The sequence below is a fragment of the Schistocerca piceifrons genome, chromosome 4 (assembly GCF_021461385.2).
Source record: "Schistocerca piceifrons isolate TAMUIC-IGC-003096 chromosome 4, iqSchPice1.1, whole genome shotgun sequence".
Lineage (NCBI taxonomy): Eukaryota > Metazoa > Arthropoda > Insecta > Orthoptera > Acrididae > Schistocerca > Schistocerca piceifrons.
The window spans coordinates 533,861,332-533,886,425 of NC_060141.1; positions in this window are offsets into that span (position 1 = coordinate 533,861,332).

Here is a 25,094-nt window from a genome sequence, read left to right on the forward strand (position 1 = left end):
TTTCATAGAAGATAACATAAACCTCAATCACGATGATGAAACTTCAGCAAAACGTTTTGCTGGGGAACAAAAGGAAAAAGAAAACTATTGTGTTTTGCTTAGGATGGACCCTCTAAAACAACAAACCTCTTTGTAAGCAAACACGGACAGAAGAGCTTCAACATCAAATTGTTCAAATGTTTGTGAGTCCCTATGGGACCAAACTGCTGAGGTCATCAGTCCCTAGACTTACACACTACTTAAACTAACTTATGCTAAGAACAACACAAACACCCATGCCCGAGGGAGGACTCGAAACATGGCGGGAGTTGCCGCGCAATCAGTGACATGGCGCCTCTAACCGCGCGGCCACTCCCCGCGTAGCTTTAGCATCAAGATGATCTGTTCACTTAGTTTTAGTTCATGTACAACACTATAAGAAAATTAAAATCTGACACGAAGAGTTGTAAAATTTCTAGTGTTGAAACCTCATACTCGGAGATTAATTTCACTTTTCTAATGTACTGGTGTCGTCTGTTCGTTCTTCCACGTGCTACAAAAGTATACACAGAACATTCGCCAAGTTTGTCTCCAACTGTTCCCCCACTACTACTCCTGAGGGAGCGTGTCTGTAAAAGCATTTGGTAGCCTCGTTTGGTCACCTGTTATACTCGTCTTCCTCCAAATTGCTTGGTATTCGGAATCTGCATTAACCTCATCACGTATCATCGTATATTTTACACTTTAAACGCATCTCCACTGTCTGCGTTCAACATATCTTTGCGATATGATTTCTAGTCTGAACTTAGATTTTCATTCCTATTAACATCTGGTTTCAGCTTATGTGGGCATAGTTACTGTTTATAAGCGACAGTGATTCTGGGACTTTTGCATAGACTCTTCAGTAGTTAATTCATGTCATATTAACATTTTCATCAAACTTCCATGATGAATGCAATTCTCTTCAATTAATGTGGATAGTACTCTTCGCTTCACTGGCGACGGGACGTTATACTCTAATCGTCCAACTTATTTGTCCACCCGATAGTGGAGGTCGAAAGGTCCGCATCCGAGAGCGTCACATAATCATCTGAGCCAGTAGTTATGCCTAGCTCTTGGCTCCAACCTGTGAACAGCGATTCTCCCTGTAAAACTCTGGCATGGCTTCCACTCCAAAGCGGACAGCCGCGTATGGGTGCCGGGGACGGCCTCGTAACCGCGGCAGCAAGTGTCATTAGTGTTGTTATGAGATACGATTTGCAACCGGGTGGACCAGCCCGCTACTTCCATAAGGAGTTCCGTCACCTGTCTAGTGTTGGAGCTCGCAGTGACAAACAGATAAAAAAGACGATTGAACAGTGAAAAAACGTTGTGTGGAGGCACGACTCACGGTACACGATGTGGCGGCCCAATGGCAGCGTGTGGCTATGGCGAATGTCTGGTAAAAGTCATCTGCCAGCGTTTGTACTGCCAACAGTAAATTTCGGAGGCGGTGGTGCTATGGTATGGTCGTGTTTTTCATGGAGGTGGCTTGCACCCCTTGTTGTTTTCCGTGGCACTATAACAGCCCAGGCCAACATAGATGTTTTAAGCACCTTCTAGCTTCCCATTGTTGAAGAGCAATCAGTAGATGGCGATTGCATCTTTCAACACGATCGAGCACCTGTTCATAATGCACGGGCTGTGGCGGAGAGGCTACATGACAATAACATCCCTGTACTGGTCTCGCCTGTACAGAGTCCTGACCTGAATCCTATAGAACACCTGTAGGATGTTTTGGAACGCCGACTTCGTGCCAATCCTCACCGACCGATATCGATACCTCTCCTCACTGCAGCATTCCATGAAGAATGGGTTGCCATTCCCCTAGAAACTTTCCAACACCTGATTGAACGTATGCTTGCGAGAGTGGAAGCTGTCATTAAGCCGACGCGTAGGCCAACACCATACTAAATTCCAGCATTACCGATGGAGGATACCACGAACTTGAAAGTCATTTTCAGCCAAGTGTCCGGATACTTTTGATCACATAGTCAGATGTTGCACAATGCTTCTTACAGTGTATTCCATAACTGGAAGCCATTGGCGAATGAGGTGTGGAGCACGCGGCGATAGTTAGTTGCCGGTATCGCTCGAGTTTCCTGTTGTTTGTGAGGCCTGTTGGGCTGCGATGGCTTACAGCCAGGATTGGGCACGCTTGGGTCCACCCTCTCTGTTGATTTTGGTAGGCGGTATTCATGTTTCACTGGGTTCGCTGATATGTTGTATCATCATACCCGACTACCTGTCAATACGCATGTTCTGCTGAATTTTATTTCGTTGGCGGAGTCTTTCTGGTGTACGGCCATTGAAGATTAGTTGTGCTGCACATGTCGAAAGTAGCGCACGTGTTCCCGTATGTGAGTTGCCGTTGTCTTACTGGCCACACTCACATTGCATCTTTTATGCACCCGCAGTGTACATAGCATGTACCTTGTCCTTGGTGGAGCCTAACATATCGTGCATCTTGCTGCTGCTGTAGAAAAAAACAGGCTGGACTCACCAGTCCGGTCATCGACACTCTTCACATGGGGTATACGCGCTGTTGGCTCCAGTTCGTCGATGTCGTGCACATCTTGCATTCTTTTTTTCGTTTTCACAGCTGCGTGCGTCGATTTAGGATCGTGTACATTAGCCAAGAGCGATTTTCGTAGCCTTGTGGGTTCATGTGTTATACTATGAGCCTCACATATAAGCGGCTCACACTCAGAGACCAGATAACTGGTATATGCCTACGTTTCCGATATACCTGTGCCCTAGTATGCCACCAGGTATCCAGTACGTTTCGTATGCCACTAAGTATCCAGTATGTTTATACTCCGCATGGAACGGCGCTATTCTTGTGTAATTCCAATGTCAACTGCGTCTTCTCGTGAATTCTGTTGAAACGTTCGTGAAACCTCTAAAGCTCCGTCTCACCATCATTGGTTTCACCAGTAAAAATGTTTTTTGTATATAACTCCGTACACTAGCCAGGAGCTTGTATGTCAACTGACTCTCGCTGCGGAAGCTTACACAAGGATAGTATGACTACAAGATTTCTGGCGGATATCTTCAGCATGTCACTTTTATATGTAGTTTTGCGTAAGAATAAGAAGCAATACGAAACGGACCGATCACGTAAAATCATTACCAAAGGATGAAAATGGAGGATGTAGATTTGTTGGAAGTGTTGTGGGAAAACAGTAAGTCTGTCCAGTAAATTGAGTCCAAAAAGATAATTTAATCAATTCTGGACCATTGTTACAATCTTTGCAGCACTTAACAGATGGACATAATTACAGATATCCGAGGTTCTATCATGTAGGATAATAATAGGTCTGTGTAATCTATATGAAAGTGTAATGCAGCCTCAGTGAACTCAAATGGGAATCGTTGGACGAAAACGACCTAGTTCTCGTGAAAGCTTGGTGAGAAAATTTAGCGAACACGTGTTATAAGCAGACTGTGCGATCATAATGCTACAACCAACGTATATGTCACAGGCCAATTACGAAAATAAGATTAGGTTGCGTACAGACACACACAGACGTCACTTCTCCCTCGCACAACACGCGAATGGAGCAGAGAAGAAAATCGATAACATCAAGAAACAAGCAATCTTGGTTGCAGTGTTAAATTTTTTTATTTTTTCACAGTGACGCGTTTCGCCTATATTTAGTCATATTCGGATTGGCTGATATTTGGTGGCGGTAGGTACATTTGATAACCGGGCACAAAATATCCCAGAAGGTAAATGCCCCTTGTCAGACTTCCAAAACACTGCACGAATTCCTTTATTACGACATGTGGCGCAGTCCAACGCAAACCAAACGGGATCGGGCCCATAGTAACATCAAAAACATGCCGGAGGTACCAGAATATGCAGTACACCCTCGGCATGTTCATGAAGTAAACCTTTATTGTAGGCCTGATCCCGATTGTTTTGCAGTGGACTATGCCACATGCCATAAAAAGGACACAGCGCAGTGTTTTCAAATCTTTCACAAGGGGCATTTACGTGCTGGCGTATTTTATGCTCGGTATCCATGTGCCCATGGCTACCAAATATCATCCAGTCCGAAGACGCCTAGGTAAAGGTGAAACGCAACACTGAGAAATAAAAAGTTTTAACACTGCAACCAAGACTGTTATTTCTTCATATCATACGTAATGGCTGCTGTGAACTGGAGAAAGTTTTTAAAATCGATAATTTCATTCTTTGTATCTCGGTATATATATATATATATACAGGGTGTTTCAAAAATGACCGGTATATTTGAAACGGCAATAAAAACTAAACGAGCAGCGATAGAAATACACCGTTTGTTGCAATATGCTTGGGACAACAGTACATTTTCAGGCAGACAAACTTTCGAAATTACAGTAGTTACAATTTTCAACAACAGATGGCGCTGCAAGTGATGTGAAATATACAGAAGACAACGGAGTCTGTGGGTGCGCCATTCTGTACATCGTCTTTCTGCTGTAAGCGTGTGCTGTTCACAACGTGCAAGTGTGCTGTAGGCAACATGGTTTATTCCTTAGAACAGAGGATATTTCTGGTGTTGGAATTCCACCGCCTAGAACACAGTGTTGTTGCAAGAAGACGAAGTTTTCAACGGAGGTTTAATGTAACCAAAGGACCGAAAAGCGATACAATAAAGGATCTGTTTGAAAAATTTCAACGGACTGGGAACGTGACGGATGAACGTGCTGGAAAGGTAGGGCGACCGCGTACGGCAACCACAGAGGGCAACGTGCAGCTAGTGCAGCAGGTGATCCAACAGCGGCGTCGGGTTTCCGTTCGCTGTGTTGCAGCTGCGGTCCAAATGACGCCAACGTCCACGTATCGTCTCATGCGCCAGAGTTTACACCTCTATCCATACAAAATTCAAACGCGGCAACCCCTCAGCGCCGCTACCATTGCTGCACGAGAGACATTCGCTAACGATATAGTGCACAGGATTGATGACGGCGATATACATGTGGGCAGCATTTGGTTTACTGACGAAGCTTATTTTTACCTGGACGGCTTCGTCAATAAACAGAACTGGCGCATATGAGGAACCGAAAAGCCCCATGTTGCAGTCCCATCGTCCCTGCATCCTCAAAAAGTACTGGTCTGGGCCGCCATTTCTTCCAAAGGAATCATTGGCCCATTTTTCAGATCCGAAACGATTACTGCATCACGCTATCTGGACATTCATCGTGAATTTGTGGCGGTACAAACTGCCTTAGACGACACTGCGAACACCTCGTGGTTTATGCAAGATGGTTCCCGGTCACATCGCACGGCCGACGTCTTTAATTTCCTGAATGAATATTTCGATGATCGTGTGATTGCTTTGGGCTATCCGAAACATACAGGAGGCGGCGTGGATTGGCCTCCCTATTCGCCAGACATGAACCCCTGTGACTTCTTTCTGTGGGGACACTTGAAAGACCAGGTGTACCGCCAGAATCCAGAAACAATTGAACAGCTGAAGCAGTACATCTCATGTGCATGTGAAGCCATTCCGCCAGACACGTTGTCAAAGGTTTCGGGTAATTTCATTCAGAGACTACGCCATATTATTGCTACGCATGGTGGGTGGATATGTGGAAAATATCGTACTATGGAGTTTCCCAGACCGCAGCGCCATCTGTTGTTGAAAATTGTAACTACTGTAATTTCGAAAGTTTCTCTGCCTGAAAATGTACTGTTGTCCCAAGCATATTGCAACAAACGGTGTATTTCTATCGCTGCTCGTTTAGTTTTTATTGCCGTTTCAAATATACCGGTCATTTTTGAAACACCCTGTATATATATATATATATATATATATATATATAGAGAGAGAGAGAGAGAGAGAGAGAGAGATAGATAGATAGATAGGCAGTTCAGAAGATGTCATTTATCTAGTCTGACGAGTGATGACTACTGCCGGCCAGGGTGGCCGAGCGGTTCTAGGCGCTAAAGTTTGGAACCGCGGGACCGCTACAGTCGCAGTGCGAATCCTGCCTCGGGCATGGATGTGTGTGATGTCCTTAGGTTTGTTAGGTTTAAGTAGTTCTAAGTTCTAGAGGACTGATGACCTCAGAATTTAAGTCCCATAGTGCTCAGAGCCATTTGATGACTACTAAGAATAAAATGAATTTAGATTTTTACAAGCTACTTCTTCAGTTATCTTCCAAACAATGGTGCTTCCTGTTTTTCCGTAATAACTGCCAAAGATATGAAAAGCTTAGGGTCGCTAAATGTCTGAGCGAGGTATTTTACTTTCACACATATGTTACGGAATATTGTTGGTTGCTACACGTTTGTTTGGAGTACTCTTTATTCTGCAAAACGTGAAACATTAGACACAGTGGCCAGTGTGGCAACGTTCTCTTCGTAATTCCCGTTCTCCTCCCTTTGTTTCACAGGAAAGCCAGCAGTGCAGCGGTTCCATGTTTGTGGCTTAGTTGCGGATTACCTCAGTCTGGTCCACAGAGACAGCGAGTCTAATGCACTCTGCTGCTGCTGCCGCAAGCTGCATACGGTCGTGGTGGCGGAGCCTCTGTGTGCTCGCTGGTTCGGAATCATTCAAGAGCTGAAACAAAAGGCCATCTGGTCAATAAACTGTTGTTTTGGCACTTTTACCCCTTCTGTAAAATGTGTGGTCACGGTGATTCTAGAGCACGGTTGTTTACCGGGGGCAGGTTTTTATTTCATTTTTTATTTTTAACCATCAGTCTTCTGACTGCTTTAATGCGGCCAACCCCGACTTTATCTCCTGTGCCAATGTCTTCATCTCAGAGTAGCACTTGCAATCTACTTCTTCAATTATTTGCTAGATGTATTCCAAGCTCTGTCTTCCTCTACAGTTTTTTCGCTCTACAGCTCCCTCTGGTACAGTGGAAGTCATTTCCTGGTGTCTTAACAGGTGTTCTGTCATCCTGTCTCTTCTCCTTGTCAGTGTTTTGCACACATTCCTTTCCTCTCCGATCCTACACAGAACCTACTCATTCCTTGCCCTATCAGCTCACATAATTTTTAACATTCGTCTGTAGCTCATCTCAAATTTTTCGATTCTATTCTGTTCCGGTTTTCCCACAGTGCTTGCTCCAAACGTACGTTCTCACATATTTCTTCCTCGAATTAAGACCTATGTTTGTTACTAGCAGATTTCTCAAGGCCAGCAACGCCCGTTTTGCCATTGATAGACTGCTTTTGATGTTTTCTTTGAAGCAAAAGGAAGAGGAACTTGTATTTAAATAGCTGTTGTAAAAACCGGAAGTGGAAGCTGGGGTAAAGTGTCTTTTAGGAGAAGAATGGTCATTGCATATTTTGGTCCGGCTGTCGAGACGTGGACGGACTAGAGTAGTTCTAGTACACACCGTCACTGATGTCAATGAGTTTGCCAGAGCAATCTCTTTTCGTCGTTTTTAGTACAAACTTTCTGATTTTCACTCGTCTGGTGTAAGGAAGACATTTGTATAATTTCTTAAATGTATTTGCAAATTGCGAATGCAATACCACCACAGGTATATAATTTATCGGAAACAAATAACATTTTAGTGCTAGAAACCGGATTTACCACTCTTCGGCTATCTGAGCATGCTTCTTGGAAAGAACCAAACTTCCATTTGTCCCACTGTCTGCTACCTATAATTCCAGCACAATTATGTGATTTCTTCAGAGGGATAGACTTATTTAGTTTCTTCCTCAGATCGGTTCTGTGTTTGTATTTGACAGTGTCTGTATATATACACGCGATGTCCCTTCGGACATGTATGCATCGAACTTGTACACTGTCAAGTACATAAACAGCACTAATATGTTTCTATCGCTCTCGTTTAGTCATATAAAGGCAGAATACTTTTTTACAATATCACTGTTTAAACAACATGCTGGCGTACACTCAGCCCTTGTGAGGCCAGCTGAGTAGCTGCTCGATTGGCAAGTAGCGGTTCCGATCTTGATAACTAACCACGTGGTGGCAGAGCGGTGTGTTAACAATATGACCCTCCATATCCGCATCCAGTGACGCCTGTGGGCTCAGGATTACATGGTCATATATCAGAACCTACAAGGGCTGTTCGGACGGAATTAAGTTTCAGTTTAGTTTAGTTTTGGCTTACGTAGGTGGTTTCTTTTAGTCTCATTCGATTTGGTAGTTTCATCTGTAAACCATTAATGCTGACATGGCAGCTGATCAGGAAAAGTGGACTCACAACTCTTTGGGAAAAGTGACCAGACTGGGCACTTGTCTTTACATTTTATTTTAATCTATTTACTTTTATCTAGTTACTCCCACGTTACACATAATATTACAAACTGGCTTCTAAATTATTTTGTATAAAAGGAAGATAGCAACCGTCTACCTATCCCTTTACGACAATTTTAAATTAATTAATTAATTAATGTTACCAAAATCACTGTCTGTTCTGTCATAATGGCATAATATAAAAATTCTATTGGAAACGCTTGGTGGCAACCGCTTGGTATTGTGTCACATACTAACGCATCAAGATATTTCTAAAATACACTCTGCGACAAAAAAAAGAAACAAAAAAAGAAAACTACACTTCGAAGTAACTATCTGAATGGAATGGAATTAGGTAGGATAATGTACACCCATTTACAGAAAGAAATGATCACAATTTCAGAAAAACTGGAAGATTTATGAAAGAGAAAGGGAGTTGGTCCACCACCGGTCCTCAAGCAAACAGTTTTTTGCCCTGGAATTGATTGCTAGAGTTGTTGGATGTCCTCCTTCGGGATATCGATACAAATTCTATCAAATTGGTGATTTATATCGTCAAAATCCCTAGATGGTTGGAGAGCTCTGTCGATAATGTTCCAAACCTTCTCGATTGGGGAGAGATCCGGCGACCTAGCTGTCAAGGTAGAGTTGGGCAAGTACGAATACAAGCAGTGGAAACTGTCACCGTGGGCGGGCGGGCATTATCTTACTGAAATGTAAGCCCAGGATGACTTACTATGAAGAGCAACAAAACGAGACATAGAATACCGTCGACCTGCTGCTATGATGCAGGGGTACCACGGATGACAACCAAAGGCGTTCTGCTATGAAATGAACTGACACCCCAGCCCGTCACTCCTTGTTGTCAGCACGTACGGATGGCGTCTGTTCAGTTAGCGTCCCACTACTGTTGGGAGCGATTCCAGACACGTCTTCCGCCTGGAATCTCATCGACTGGAGATGAATTTTCTTAAGTAATGAATCCCGCTTCGAACTGAGTCCCGACGACGAGCGAAGACGTGTCTAGAGATACTCCAGACCACAGTAGGTTAGTAACCTTGTAACGTACCCTTAGAAAAATTAATGAATTACTGTGCTGATAAACATCTTATGTTATTTGATTTCCCAACAGCTGAGCAAAACTGAACGTACTCAGACATTTCTCTCTTTACTTATTCTGATCATCACTAAACTGACACACAATATTTTTGCGCAACGCAATCTGACTTTCAGTAATCCCTACAAAAGAATGGCCCTGACTAACAATAACCTATACCTTTCATGAATTCTTACCTCACAAAAATCTTCGTTACTCGAACTACTGAAATACAGCGGGCGCCAATACTGCCGGCTAAATAAAAGATTCTAACTACTGAAGGCACTAACTACTGATAGGCATAGTTAGCAAATGAAAGATTTTGATAGAGAACAAACAACGTATTTACCTTAATAGTGTTCAAAAGTCTCAAAAGCCATTATATATATATATATATATACCAATTCATGACATCCTGTCTTACAAATTTACTGTCTCTGATGGACACACGTCCAGATCACCCCCTCTCAAAACTCCGCCATCTCCCTCCCCACATCCACCACTGCTGGCGGCTCACCTCCAACTGCGCAACGCTACGCGCTGTTAACATACAGCTGCCCAACACTACATTAGCAAACAACAATGCCAACCAGCCACAGACGGCACACAGCACAGCCAGTGATTTTCATACAGAACTCTAAACAGCCTACTTACAACCTGAGCATCGCCTTCCATACGGCCCTACAACCAGGAATGATGGTCTGAGGTGCCATTTCATTTCATACCATGATCTCTTTTATGTCCATCTGCGACAAGCTTGCAGCACAGCGGTAAGTCGACGATGCTCGAGGACCCGTTTTGTTGCTGTCCATGGGACTAGCCATCCCGGATTTGCATTTGAGCAAGGTAATGCCAGCCCGCCCTCTACTTTCCTTCGTGCTTGTCAAACACTACCACTACCGTACCCGCGTGGTCGCTAAACGTCGAATCTCTCCACAGTTGAGATCGTTTGGAGCATTATGGACCGGGATTTTGAACATCTAAAGCACGAATTAGACAGAATTTGGCTCGATATCCCTCAGGAAGACATCCAACAACAGTATAAACCATAGCCAAGCCGAATAACTCCTTGCATAGAGACCAGAGATGGACCAAAGCGTTGTTGACTTGCGCAATTTCTGAAGCTCTTTCTCCTGAATAAATCATTTTTTTTCTTAAACTGAAATAATTTGTCTGTTCATGTACGTCACATTAACTGATTTCCGTCCCAGGAGGATAATTTTTTTTTTTTTTGGAGCCTATTTTTGGAAAACAAACATGGGACATTGTGTCGATGCTCAATGCGACTGAAGCGATAAATAATAATAAGATGCCTTATTCTACAAGAGCAAAACAAATTTGTTGTTCGACTTAATCGATTGAAAGTAAGATTTCTAGGAAAGAACAGAGATGCAGTAGGCGGTAAGAAGATAAAACGATACTTGAAAGCTTATGGAGTACGTTCAGTAAAAAGTAGGAATAAGGAATTTTTGACTGTGTTCAGAAACTAAAAATATATTTTACGGGTTTACAGTAAAGATCTACGGAGATTAACATTCCACTTGCCAGAGCGTAATAAATACCTGCGTTCCCTTTCAACTAACAGTCGAATATGGCAGGCAAGGAAAGTATCTTTATACATTTAACAAGGCCAAAACGGATAAGTTTTTTGATATTCCTGAAAAGAGGGCAAGAAAGGCAATCTCAACCTGCTCATCAAATTTATAATGTGGATGAGACAGTTGGCAGTTTAGTTCAAGAGCAGCGAAGTGTTCTATGTTAAAAGAAGATGTAAAGCCAGTGGCATTACTTTAGCTGAATGAGGACTGATGTTCACTTTTAGTGTACGTATTCCGGCACTGGAAACTTTATTGCTCTAGAATGGGACCCCCACCACCACCACAACTCTTTGTGTACTCAGCACTATTTTATGAGATAGCATTCGTGTCCTCTACTTTTGTAGATCAGCAGCAACAGCTTCAGCATATTCGGGTGATATTCACATTTTCCTGCAGAGTATCGATCCCAATGGAATTTTCTGCATAGTATGACGCTCCTGACAGTTTAGTGGCTGTTTGTTGCAAGTCTGTCGATGCACGCATAGATATTGGACTTAAATGCCGTACAACTACCACCACCGTGCATGCTCTGTTGCCTCAGCAACGTCTGACGCTACTTGCGGTTTTGGGGCAAATCGTTGCTATACCTGCCAAGTTCTTCTCCAAACATGCTATAGAGCACTTGCCCACGAAAGGCAAACGTCCCGAGTTCGAGTCTCGTTCGGGCACACAGTTTTAATCTGCCAGGAAGTTTCATATCAGCGCACACTCCGCTGCAGAGTGAAAATCTCATTCTGGAAACATCCCCCAGGCTGTGGCTAAGCCATGTCTCCGCTATATCCTTTCTTTCAGGAGTGCTGGTTCTGCAAGGTTCGCAGGAGAGCTTCTGTAAAGTTTGGAAGGTAGGAGACGAGATACTGCCAGAAGTAAAGCTGTGAGTACCGGGCGTGAGTCGTGCTTCGGTAGCTCAGTTGGTAGAGCACTTGCCCGCGAAAGGCAAAGGTCCCGAGTTCGAGTCTCGGTCGGGCACACAGTTTTAATCTGCCAGGAAGTTTCATATCAGCGCACACTCCGCTGCAGAGTGAAAATCTCATTCTGGAAACATCCCCCAGGCTGTGGCTAAGCCATGTCTCCGCTATATCCTTTCTTTCAGGAGAGCTGGTTCTGCAAGTTTCGCAGGAGAGCTTCTGTAAAGTTTGGAAGGTAGGAGACGAGATACTGGCAGAAGTAAAGCTGTGAGTACCGGGCGTGAGTCGTGCTTCGGTAGCTCAGTTGTTAGAGCACTTGCCCGCGAATGGCAAAGGTCCCGAGTTCGAGTCTCGGTCGGGCACACAGTTTTAATCTGCCAGGAAGTTTCATATCAGCGCACACTCCGCTGCAGAGTGAAAATCTCATTCTGGAAACATCCCCCAGGCTGTGGCTAAGCCATGTCTCCGCTATATCCTTTCTTTCAGGAGTGCTGGTTCTGCAAGGTTCGCAGGAGAGCTTCTGTAAAGTTTGGAAGGTAGGAGACGAGATACTGCCAGAAGTAAAGCTGTGAGTACCGGGCGTGAGTCGTGCTTCGGTAGCTCAGTTGTTAGAGCACTTGCCCGCGAATGGCAAAGGTCCCGAGTTCGAGTCTCGGTCGGGCACACAGTTTTAATCTGCCAGGAAGTTTCATATCAGCGCACACTCCACTGCAGAGTGAAAATCTCATTATGCTGTATTGTCCATTACTGAACAATTGACAGCGGCGAAATGTTGGTGTCAGTTTTGAAGACAATATATTTCCACCGAATTATGCCTCATTTTACTGGATCTAAATTTCATGACAGTCTGATAGTGAAAATGACAGGAATATAGAATTAAAGCGTAAATTGATTATACTGTTGGTCATCGGAGTTCATTGTCTTTCAGATATATTATCCGTATTCCTTGCTTTTTATTTCTTTTTTGATCTGACATTTTGCAAACCAAAATCCGTATAAGACAGTCAGCTGCCTTGAGACCATTATTGTTTATTTTTACTTTGAGAATGACAGAGAATGTTATCTTGATGTAAAACGTCGATTCCGAGTCCGCTGGAGAGACAGCGCAGCTTCCACGCGATTGCACAGCTTAGTGGGCAACAATAAAGGCGAATCATTTGCTTACATGCACTCTCACCAATGTATCCTGTTAAAAATGAGATCGCTGAAGGTAGCTGAAACAGTTCTAGCGATAGAGTATCAGGAGGAATTCTACTGCGGCATTGACACAGGACAAGAATGGACACCTTTCGTTGGTGCAGTGTTCACGTAGAATGCTACAGCAGTAAAATATTTACTAATTTCGAATGAGAGAAACTACGCATGCGCAGACCGTCGTGGATCCGAAACAATAATGGCTGTCCGAGAGAAAAGAAAGCACGCAGCCAATCGGCATACAAGAATCTGCATGACTTCATTTACAGGTGATTGCGGTCGCGGTTCATTACTACATCTAACAGTTACCGGTAAGTGGAAATTCCAGTTCCAGTAATTGAAACTAGCAGACACCTTGGCTATAGCCGTTGCAACTGTTTAATACTTTGAATCGTCGCAACCATTTGGCGTATACGCACTTATCCTTAACTCTTGCTTATACATCCGCCGTGCTCTTCAGGTAACAGACCGCAGTAGACTACAATGAAGTAGTAATTCGGATCACAACTGCCCTAAAACGTCCGACATGTCAAGCAGTGAAGGGCTCAAACTATTCCTTACCGTTTAAGAGTCATTTCATCACGATTAATTATGAAAAAGCAGAGTTACAGCCAGTAGCTGTCATTATTGAAGTTACTGAGGCACGAACTATGGCCACGAGAGATGTTGGGGGATGTTCGAAATTATGTTGTCTATAGAAAGGTTGCAGTGTCGCGGGATTGTAATGAAATGCAAACTGACCTGCAAGTGATCGACGGTAAGTAAAAGTTACTGCAAGTAAAGAGGCTGATCGATCTATTCCTGTTCGAATTATAGTACTGATGTTACAGATGATCTTACTTGGCTATCGTTGAGCAAAGTTAAGAATTCGTATGTTGTAAACCATATTAACATCAGTTAGTAGATGTTGAGATACGGTTGAGTACTTGATGTTATGGGTGCATGAGTCGATTTCGTCCGTTTATTGGGGTTTATATGCTAGGAAGTTACTAAAAACATTCGTAAACCTCATCTAAAGCACGTGTGATTTTACTGAAATGAATGACTGCAATCATGCAAATCGTCAGCTGAATGGTGTGCAGACCTACTTGGAGAAATATGTGTAGAGATTTGTAATTATATTTGGGTATTTCGATAAATAACCAACATGCGCGTGCTCACGCTTGTGTGTGTGTGTGTGTGTGTGTGTGCGTGTGTGTGTGTGTGTGTGTGTGTGTATCTGTGTGTACTGAGTACATGATAAGCAATACTATCAAAGAGTTTACTTTCGAAATATCGACTCTTTCTTGTTGTACCATCTTCTTTAGAAATGTTTCAAGTGTCATCATCTTTGGTTGTGATATGTGTCCAAGCATAAGAGAAGTTCAGGTTGTCTGTTACCAAAAAAATGCAGTTTACGTGTTACACTACAATAAAACAATCAAAATAACATCTTCCTTCATCATCATATGTTGTTTGCTCAGTTTTCTTGTCTTCAGGCTCTGTTGTGTAGTGTGTGTATCCACATCACCTGTTTGTCATAGTTAGTGCTATTTAAAAGCTGATTATATGAGATACAGTACTTAAACATTTAGAGAGCCGTTGTACAAAAGTTCTATCTAAAATATTGGAGACTCTGTTAAAAGTTGTTATTGTACCTAGTAGGGCTGAGTGACTTGTAACAAAAGTAATAACTGTCAATCAGTATCATCGATTGTATTTTTCCAGTGTATCACATGATGTGTCCTTCCTAAAATAATTCTTGAAAACTGTTTGGATACGAAAGTACTTGATGATATAATGTGACTTACATCAAAAGTAAACATATTAATTACAGTCTTTCAGTAAATCAGACTACCTATTAGTTTGTATGCTTGCCTACTTAACCTGGTAATTAATTGAACGTGTATGTTCTGCAGGTATAAGACTGGTCAGATTAGTCTTACGCCACATTATCACTCAGGCCTAACTTTTAATGTCAACTGTTAGTTTGTCTGTTATTTGTAACTAATTTGGCATGGAAATAGTATTGGAGTACTTACTTTAGAATTGACATTCACATGTTGTTGTTGTTGTTGTTGTTGTGGTCTTCAGTCCAGAGACTGGTTTGATGCAGCTCTCCATGCTACTCTATCCTGTGCAAGCTTCTTCATCTCCCAGTACTTACTGCAACCTACATCCTTCTGAATCTGCTTAGTGTATTCATCTCTTGGTCTCCCTCTACGATTTTTACCCTCCACGTTGCCCTCCAATGCTAAATTTGTGATCCCTTGATGCCTCAAAACATATCCTACCAACCGATCCCTTCTTCTAGTCAAGTTGTGCCACAAACTTCTCTTCTCCCCAATCCTATTCAATACCTCCTCACTAGTTACGTGATCTACCCACCTTATCTTCAGCATTCTTCTGTAGCAACACATTTCGAAAGCTTCTATTCTCTTCTTGTCCAAACTAGTTATCGTCCATGTTTCACTTCCATACATGGCTACACTCCATACAAATACTTTCAGAAACGACTTCCTGACATTTAAATCTATACTCGATGTTAAATAATTTCTCTTCTTCAGAAACGATTTCCTTGCCATTGCCAGGCTACATTTTATATCCTCTCTACTTCGACCATCATCAGTTATTTTACTCCCTAATTAGCAAAACTCCTTTACTACTTTAAGTGTCTCATTTCCTAATCTAATTCCCTCAGGATCACCCGACTTAATTTGGCTACATTCCATTACCCTCGTTTTGCTTTTGTTGATGTTCATCTTATATTCTCCTTTCAAGACACTGTCCATTCCGTTCAACTGCTCTTCCAAGTCTTTTGCTGTCTCTGACAGAATTACAATGTCATCGGCGAACCTCAAAGTTTTTACTTCTTCTCCATGAATTGTAATACCTACTCCGAATTTTTCCTTTGTTTCCTTTAACGCTTGCTCAATATACAGATTGAATAACATCTGGGAGAGGCTACAACCCTGTCTCACTCCTTTCCCAACCACTGCTTCCCTTTCATGCCCCTCGACTCTTATAACTGCCCTCTGGTTTCTGTACAAATTGTAAATAGCCTTTCGCTCCCTGTATTTTACCCCTGCCACCTTTAGAATTTGAAAGAGAGTATTCCAGTCAACATTGTCAAAAGCTTTCTCTAAGTCTACAAATGCTAGAAACGTAGGTTTGCCTTTTCTTAATCTTTCTTCTAAGATAAGTCGTAAGGTTAGTATTGCCTCACGAGTCCGAACATTTCTACGGAATCCAAACTGATCTTCCCCGAGGTCCGCTTCTACCAGTTTTTCCATTCGTCTGTAAAGAATTCGCGTTAGTATTTTGCAGCTGTGACCTATTAAACTGATAGTTCGGTAATTTTCACATCTGTCAACACCTGCTTTCTTTGTGATTGGAATTATTATATTCTTCTTGAAATCTGAGGGTATTTCGCCTGTCTCATACATCTTGCTCACCAGATGGTAGAGTTTTGTCATGACTGGCTCTCCCAAGGTCATCAGTAGTTCTAATGGAATGTTGTCTACTCCCGGGGCCTTGTTTCGACTCAGGTGTTTCAGTGCTCTGTCAAACTCTTCACGCAGTATCTTATCTCCCATTTCGTCTTCATCTACATTCTCATCCATTTCCACAATATTGTCCTCAAGTACATCGCCCTTGTATAAACCCTCTATATACTCCTTCCACCTTTCTGCCTTCCCTTCTTTGCTTAGAACTGGGTTGCCATCTGAGCTCTTGATATTGATACAAGTGGTTCTCTTCTCTCAAAAGGTCTCTTTAATTTTCCTGTAGGCAGTATCTATCTTACCCCTAGTGAGACAAGCCTCTACATCCTTACATTTGTCCTCTAGTCATCCCTGCTTAGCCATTTTGCACTTCCTGTCGATCTCATTTTTGAGACGTTTGTATTCCTTTTTGCCTGCTTTATTTACTGCATTTTTATATTTTCTCCTTTCATCAATTAAATTCAATATTTCTTCTGTTACCCGAGGATTTCTATTAGCCCTCGTCTTTTTACCTACTTGATCGTCTGCTGCCTTCACCACTTCATCCCTCAGAGCTACCCATTCTTCTTCTACTGTATTTCCTTCCCCCATTCCTGTCAATTGTTCCCTTATGCTCTCCCTGAAACTCTCTACAACCTCTGGTTCTTTCAGTTTATCCAGGTCCCATCTCCTTAAATTCCCACCTTTTTGCAGTTTCTTCAGTTTCAGTCTGCAGTTCATAACCAATAGATTGTGGTCAGAATCCACATCTGCCCTTGGAAATGTCTTACAATTTTAAACCTGGTTCCTAAATCTCTGTCTTACCATTATATAATCTATCTGATACCTTTTAGTATCTCCAGGATTCTTCCAGGTATACAACCTTCTTTTATGATTCTTGAACCAAGTGTTAGCTATGATTAAGTTATGCTCTGTGCAAAATTCTACAAGGTGGCTTCCTCTTTCATTTCTTCATTCCAAGCCATATTCACCTACTATGTTTCCTTGTCTCCCTTTTCCTACTGACGAATTCCAGTCACCCATGACTATTAAATTTTCATCTCCCTTCACTACCTGAATAATTTCTTATATCTCGTCATACATTTCATCTTTTTCTTCATCATCTGCAGAGCTAGTTGGCTTATAAACTTGTACTACAGTAGTAGGCATGGGCTTTGTGTCTAGCTTGGCCACAATAATGCGTTCACTATGCTGTTTGTAGTAGCTAACCCGCACTCCTATTTTTTTATTCAATATTAAACCTACTCCTGCATTACCCCTATTTGATTTTGTATTTATAACCCTGTAATCACCTGACCAAAAGTCTTTTTCCTCCTGCCACCGTACTTCACTAATTCCCACTATATCTAACTTTAACCTATCCATTTCCCTTTTTAAATTTTCTAACCTACCCGCCCGATTAAGGGATCTGACATTACACGCTCCGATCCGTAGAACGCCAGTTTTCTTTCTCCTGATAATGACGTCCTCTTGAGTAGACCCCACCCGGAGATCCGAATGGGGGACTATTTTACCTCCGGAATATTTTACCCAAGAGGACGCCATCATCATTTAATCATACAGTAAAGCTGCATGTCCCCTGGAAAAATTACGGCTGTAGTTTCCCCTTGCTTTCATCCGTTCGCAGTACCAGCACAGCAAGGCCGTTTTCGTTAAGTTACAAGGCCATATCAGTCAATCATCCAGACTGTTGCCCCTGCAACTACTGAAAAGGCTGTTGCCCCTCTTCAGGAACCACATGTTTGTCTGGCCTCTCAACAGATATCCCTCCGTTGTGGTTGCACCTACGGTACGGCCATCTGTATCGCTGAGGCACGCAAGCCTCACCACCAACGGCAAGGTCCATGGTTCATGGGGGGACTTTCACATATTAGGCACTTATTTAACGAATATATGCATATGTAGAAAACACCATTGCAATACTTACAAGGGAACCTCCCCATCGCACCCCCCTCAGATGTAGTTATAGGTTGGCACAGTGGATAGGCCTTGAAAAACTGAACACAGATCAATCGAGAAAACAGGAAGAAGTTGTGTGGAACTGTGAAAAAAATAAGCAAAATATAGAAACTGAGTAGTACAGTGGCAAGATAAGCAACATCAAGGACAGTGTGAACTCAGGAACGCCGTGGTCCCGTGGTTAGCGTGAGCAGCTGCGAAACGAGAGGACCTGGTTTCAAGTCTTCCCTCGAGTGAAACATTTACTTTCCTTTGTTTCGCAAAGTTATGATCTGCCCGTTCGTTCATTGACGTCTCTGTCCACTGTAATAAGTTTAGTGTCTTTGTTTTGCGACCGCACCACAAAACCGTGCGATTACTAGACGAAAGGATGTGCCTCTCCAATGGGAACCGAAGACATTTGATCGCAAGGTCATAGGTCAACCGATTCTTCCACAGGAAAACACGTCTCATATATTCTATACGACACTGGTGACGGCATGTGCGTCACATGAAAGGAATATGTTCTCAACCCAAGTAACTTCTACACTTGGCGAATGGGTAAAAAGATTCTTCTACCTTGCCCGATTTAGGTTTTCTTGTGGATGTGATAATCACTCCCAAAAAAGTGATGAAAACATAAGAGTTTATCACATAAACTGCAACAAACGAATGCAACAGTTTCACAGTCGCATCGGACGGACAGACGGACAGATAATAATTGTCTGAAAATAAAAAATTATACTTCCCACTCGAGGGAAGACTTGAACCAAGGACCTCTTGTTTCGCAGCTGCTCACGCTAACCACAGGACCAAGGCGCTCCTGAGCTCACATTGTCCTCGATGTTGCCTATCTTGCGCATGGACTACTCAGTTTGTATATTTTGCTTATTTTTTCATAGTTCCACACAACTTCTTCCTGTTTTCTCGATTGATCTGTGTTCAGTTTTTCAAGGCCTATCCACTGTGCCAACTTATAACTAAATCTGAGGGGGGTGCGATGGGGAGGTTCTCTTGTTAATATGAACAACGCACGTTTTTGCTTTGCAGCCGTAGTTTGACTGACATTTTAGAATGGGGATAAGCACAGTGAGACTTGACAGCATCATAAATGCAGAAAATGATTGATTTGAGGCCCTCTTGTGATTCAAATGAAGCGTGCAGTGAGATCCAGCGATAAACATTTCCATATATTGAAATAGACGAATAACAGGGGCTTAACTCAGATATTTTATTTTAGAAGATTTCGGCAGTAATATTTAAGGAAAAACTCATGTTTGTCAACTACATATTACTAATTCATTAATGACACTGCATAAGCAAAGTAGCTTTTCAGATATTTATGGAGAGTATTCTACAATGAATGATATATATACTTTTCAATGAAATTAGCCGATGTGACTCATGAGTCAGCCCAAAAAAACGATTTTTTATGTCATTAATGAAGTGTATGATATGTTTTTTAATGGGTCCTGATTAGAGGAGTTGAGATATGAAGGGAGGATATGGAAGTTTCACCATCTTATATGTTTTCTTTTCAAATTTATTTTTTATTGAAACTATATTGTGTTTGGATGTATCATATGGCTAGTTCTGCCATCTTAGATTTTTGGTTGGTTGCTTATTAATACTACTTTGTGATTAACTGAAAGAGGGGAGGGGATTGGGGTGATGGGGAGGTGGAGGTGGAGATATGGAGAGAGGAGTGGAAAAGGGAGCACGGGTTTTCAGATAAGGTCATGGTCTAGCATATAGGCAATACCCTGCCACCGTGTGAAGGTAACCTCAAACTGCGTCATGATCTTCATTGCTATCCTACTGAGAGCAATCTATTATTATTAGTCTACAAATTCTAATCAGAGTTCTTAAAACTACTTACTGACTTACTCCATTACCAAGTAGCTTTGGCTTGCATGCTCCCACATAATCTCGTAAATAAATAAATAAATTAAAGAAAATAATGAAACATCCTGTTCTCAAAATTTATCTGCATTTGAAACTCTATTTTTAGGATACTGCTGTACACTGAAGTGGAACAGAAAGAACTGAACAGCTATGAAAGTTAAAAGTGTAAGCTTATGAAACTTGGTACCACAGAAGACTAATAGTAATTAGTCATCGATTGCCAGATAACCTAAGAACTGGAAATACTTTAGCCAGTGCAGCCGTAAGAAAATGGGTATTTGAATACACAGACGAGATCGGTGGGAAGAGAACTAAATAATGCAGAATTATTTAACAGGTCAAATGACAATAAAATAGAGGGGAAAATTTTACGGACTGTCAGAGTCGAAATAAGTACTGGAGACAATGGAGGAATTCGAAGAGGTTGATACGGCAGCGAACAGGTTTAAGACATTTGTAAGTATAATGCTGATGGCTAAAGACACTAGTATTTATTAAAACAAGTTATCTGGGGTGAAAAAGAAATTTGTCTTAAGTTGTACGTTCTCTTAACTTCGAATTCATCAGATGTGATGCTCAAATTTTATAATTGAACAGAGCTAACAGAAATAATCTGCTGTGATGTTATTAGAGGAAGGACTACACAATTTGCCCCTTATGATTTAGAAAAATCAAGGGAAACCAAATACACGATAGTTGAACAATAATTTGAACCCAATCTTTTAATAATGTTTTTCTTCACTGCTGCGTGACATTACCCTGCTTTTTAGTTGTAGCATGGAAACATAACCCTGTAATGATGATGAGATTTACACTCCGTTCATGCATGTTTGAATCAAAAGTTTGATTGTAATATCTAAGAAGTCAGCAGACTGTATTGTATAGCTGCTATAGGATGGCCTTTACCGATTCGCGAACAGAGATGAAAACCTTTATTTCGGTTAACGGCTAAGCGCACCACAGCTGTTCTTCTCTCGGTCCACACCCGATTACGATGCGTGCAGTTTATTATGGAGGCGCAAAAGGAGCAATGCGTCGCGCTTTCAACTAGCCATCCAGCAGAGTTACAGATGATGAACTATCTCTGTTGTCTGCGAAAGCGAATATGCGCGCCTTTCGCACAGACGAATATATTTGTGGAGGTATTTGAAATGCATAGCGGAGGACCACTGGGGAAATTACCGAACCTACGAAATAGCACGACACGAAAAATTTACCTTTTAAAATAGTGCGCTGCGTACCCGTCATAAATTCAGCACGAGGAAATGTTTCATTATGTGCATACAGGCGGAAGAAATGTAGCCGGAACTTTTCTCATACGTTTGAAAACGCCTTTCTGGGGCACTTTTATGCGTTAGTTTTCAGCAAACGCTGTTTATAAAGATAGTTCTAACTGCAGCAGTGTTTCGCAGTAAGACGAGCTAAATCTGTATCTCCTAAGACCGTTTCTTTCAAACTAATGGGTATTTGAATAGGCACATTGAAGTGGTAGGTGCGGAAAGTAAGTGGTAAAGTGCTAGGCTGACATCAGGCCGAAATTACATTACATATCTTCCTTAAAATAATTTAGAACACAGAAACTCAAACTTCAGTACTACAACTCGAAAACCTTGCTTTAACTTCCACAGAATGAATAACACATGCTCTGTACTTCATATTACAATTTCTAATGACATCATGCTACAAGAAGTAAACGTTTAGCAGTCTGATGGTGATCACATGAAATAATGCTGTAACCACTGACTATAACTCAGGAAAAGAGAAGTTGCCAAAAAGAAAATGAGTTTCAGTGACTTTAGATAACATGTTGAAATGACAGATGTACAAAAATTCTGATTTGAGCAACGTAACTACGCCTACGAAATTTTTACGTAATCCAGTTACAGTATTAACTTGCAACTATAATACAGGGTGGTCCACTTAAATGTTTCAGCGCGTATATTTCCGGAACAACAGACACTGATGCCCATTTGCTTACATTTAATATGGTGGTGTCTGATTCACCTAACAACAGGAAGTAGGAAAGTACATGAATAATAAATGAAACAGGAATTGAAGGTATAAAAACTGTGTGAGGTATACAGACTGGAAAGATGTATAAAATTCACTTGGGATAAGTGAAAAGTATAACTGTTTCTCTAATACGGTCATAGGTCACATTGAAAACTGCTGCCCTGAGAAAGTAATCAAAGCAAATCGATTAAATGTCTGAAAACCTTGGATTACAAATGGAATAAAAGTATCTAGCAAAAAAATAAAAAGAAGAAGATTGTACTTAATGTCAAGGGAGAACAATGTCTACAGAGCTAAATCACATTTCAAATTATATTGTGAGATTCTACACAAATTAATCAGAACCTCAAAATGTATTTATTTTCAAGAAAAAATAACTTCCACTAATAACAAGATGAAAACTGTGTGGAACATAGTAAAAAATGAAACAGGAAAAACTAATCAGGCAAATGGGGATATTATGTTAAACGTAAATAATGAGTTGATTAGAGGTACCTCAAAAAGTTGCAGACACTTTCTACAACTTCTTCCTTTCAGTAGCAGACAACTTAAGTTTGCATAGTTCCTCAGAAGGCAGCTTAAAATATTTAACAATATGCATTTCTGCAGAAGTTTGACAAACTTCAACTGTAGCCTACCTCACCGAAAGAGATTTCAAATATTATTACCTCTCTTAAAAGCAAACGTTCCAGCGGTTATCATGAAATCAGCACTACCATAATTAAATGTTGCTCCTCAGAACATTGTGACATACTAAGTTACTTACGTAATGAATCCCTACGTAGTGGTATTCTTACATTTAGGCTTAAGTACGCTATCGTCAAACAATCACACAAAAAAGAGACAGATTATCAGTGGAAAACTTCCATCCCATTTCATTATTGGCAATATTTTCAAAAGTGTAGGAAAGGGTTTTGTCCAATAGACTATATCAACACTTAGTATAGAAAAATATTCTCATTCACAATCAATTTAGATTTCAGAAAGGTTTGTCAACTGATCAATCTATATTCACCTTTACAGATGATTTATTAGAATCAATAAATCAGAAGTTATTACCACTTGGAATATTCTGTGATCTGGCTAAAACTTCTGACTGTGTTAAGCATGACATCCTTATACAAAAGTTAAAATGTTATGGGATAACAGGAGAAGTCGGCTCATGATTATAATCCTATATTTTCAATAGAAAACCATGTGTGTCTGTATCAGGCTTCCCACATATCAATAATTCAGAATATGAAACCATCAGTCAAGGTGTGCCCCAGGGCTCTGTTTTAGGTCCCTTGTTGTTCCTATTATATATTAATGACCTCCCATATGCAGTGACACAAAATGCAAATTTTTCCTTATTTGCAGATGATACAAGTATTGGTACAAAAAACTGTACCCATGATCTCACAGAGCAATCAAATAATGAAATATTTGTATCAATTGATGGTTCACAGCAAATGGATTGTCCCTGAATTTTGACAAGACCCAGTACATACAGTTTAGTACATCACAAAAAATACCTCACCCTATAGGTATAATGTATTCAAAAAATGAAATTAAAGCTATAGACAGTGTCAAAATATAGGGCTAGAAATTGACCACAACCTAAATTGGTAAACTCACTCTATAGACTTAATGAAACACCTTAGTTCAGCTACATTTGCAGTATGCATGATAGCAGAAATAGGTGATTTGAAAGGAAAAAGTTAGTAATTGGCCTACTTCCATTTACTTTCCATCTTTTGGGGAAGCTCCTCTGCCAAAGAAAACATTTTCGAAATTCAGAAACGAGTTATTAGAATTATATCTGGTGTCAGTCCTAGATCATCATGCAGAGATGCCTTTAAGAAACTTGGTATTCTACTACTTCTCAGTACATATGCTCCATGATCTCCTTTGTCATTTCCAACACGCCTCTTTTTACAAAAAATTGTGGACAATGTGATTATAATACCAGAACAAAATACAATCTGTATAAGGATTATAAAAGCTTAAAATTAGTACAAAAAGGAGTCAAATACATCATGGGTACTCACATATTCAATAACTTACCAGAGCATATCAAAGATCTTGTAAGTGATAAAGAGCGGTTTCAGAGTAAATTAAAGAATTTTCTGCTGGCCAACTCCTTCTACTCCATCGATGAATATCTACACAAGGATTACAGCTCACAACTCTGTCTGCATTAGAATTGCACAACATCAGCGTATCTGAGTGAAAAAGAAAAAAGAAAGGAAAACCTTTGACTCTTTCCACATCCCAGAGACTCCTCTCCAGGGGATCCATGGTAAACGATAAATGTAATGTAATGTTAAATGACTTTCAGGTTATGAATGAAATGCAGGCTCTCATGAAAGTAAACGTTATGAGACATTCTAAAGCGTTAGCAAACATTAGTTTCAACGAATACTTATGCTGTTTTTCAAAAGGACACTCAATATTATTGTTCAAACACGAAATACTATTTCTTATGCAATCAACAATATGAAAAATCACAATGTTAATGGTGTTGTTGGCATCGCAATAAGTCAATTACATCCTGAGAAACTGCGAAGGTGATTATATACGAAGATAGTAACTGTTCGCGAAAGAACAGATACCATTGACGACCTTCGCAGCTCATCGGCGGGTGGCGACCGGAGTGTGCCCCTTGAAGCTCTTGAACATGCTCAGCCTCCTGACTAAATACGGCGCGGTGGGTACCGGCTTAAGCTCTGTTATCTGGAGTCCTGAGTTTG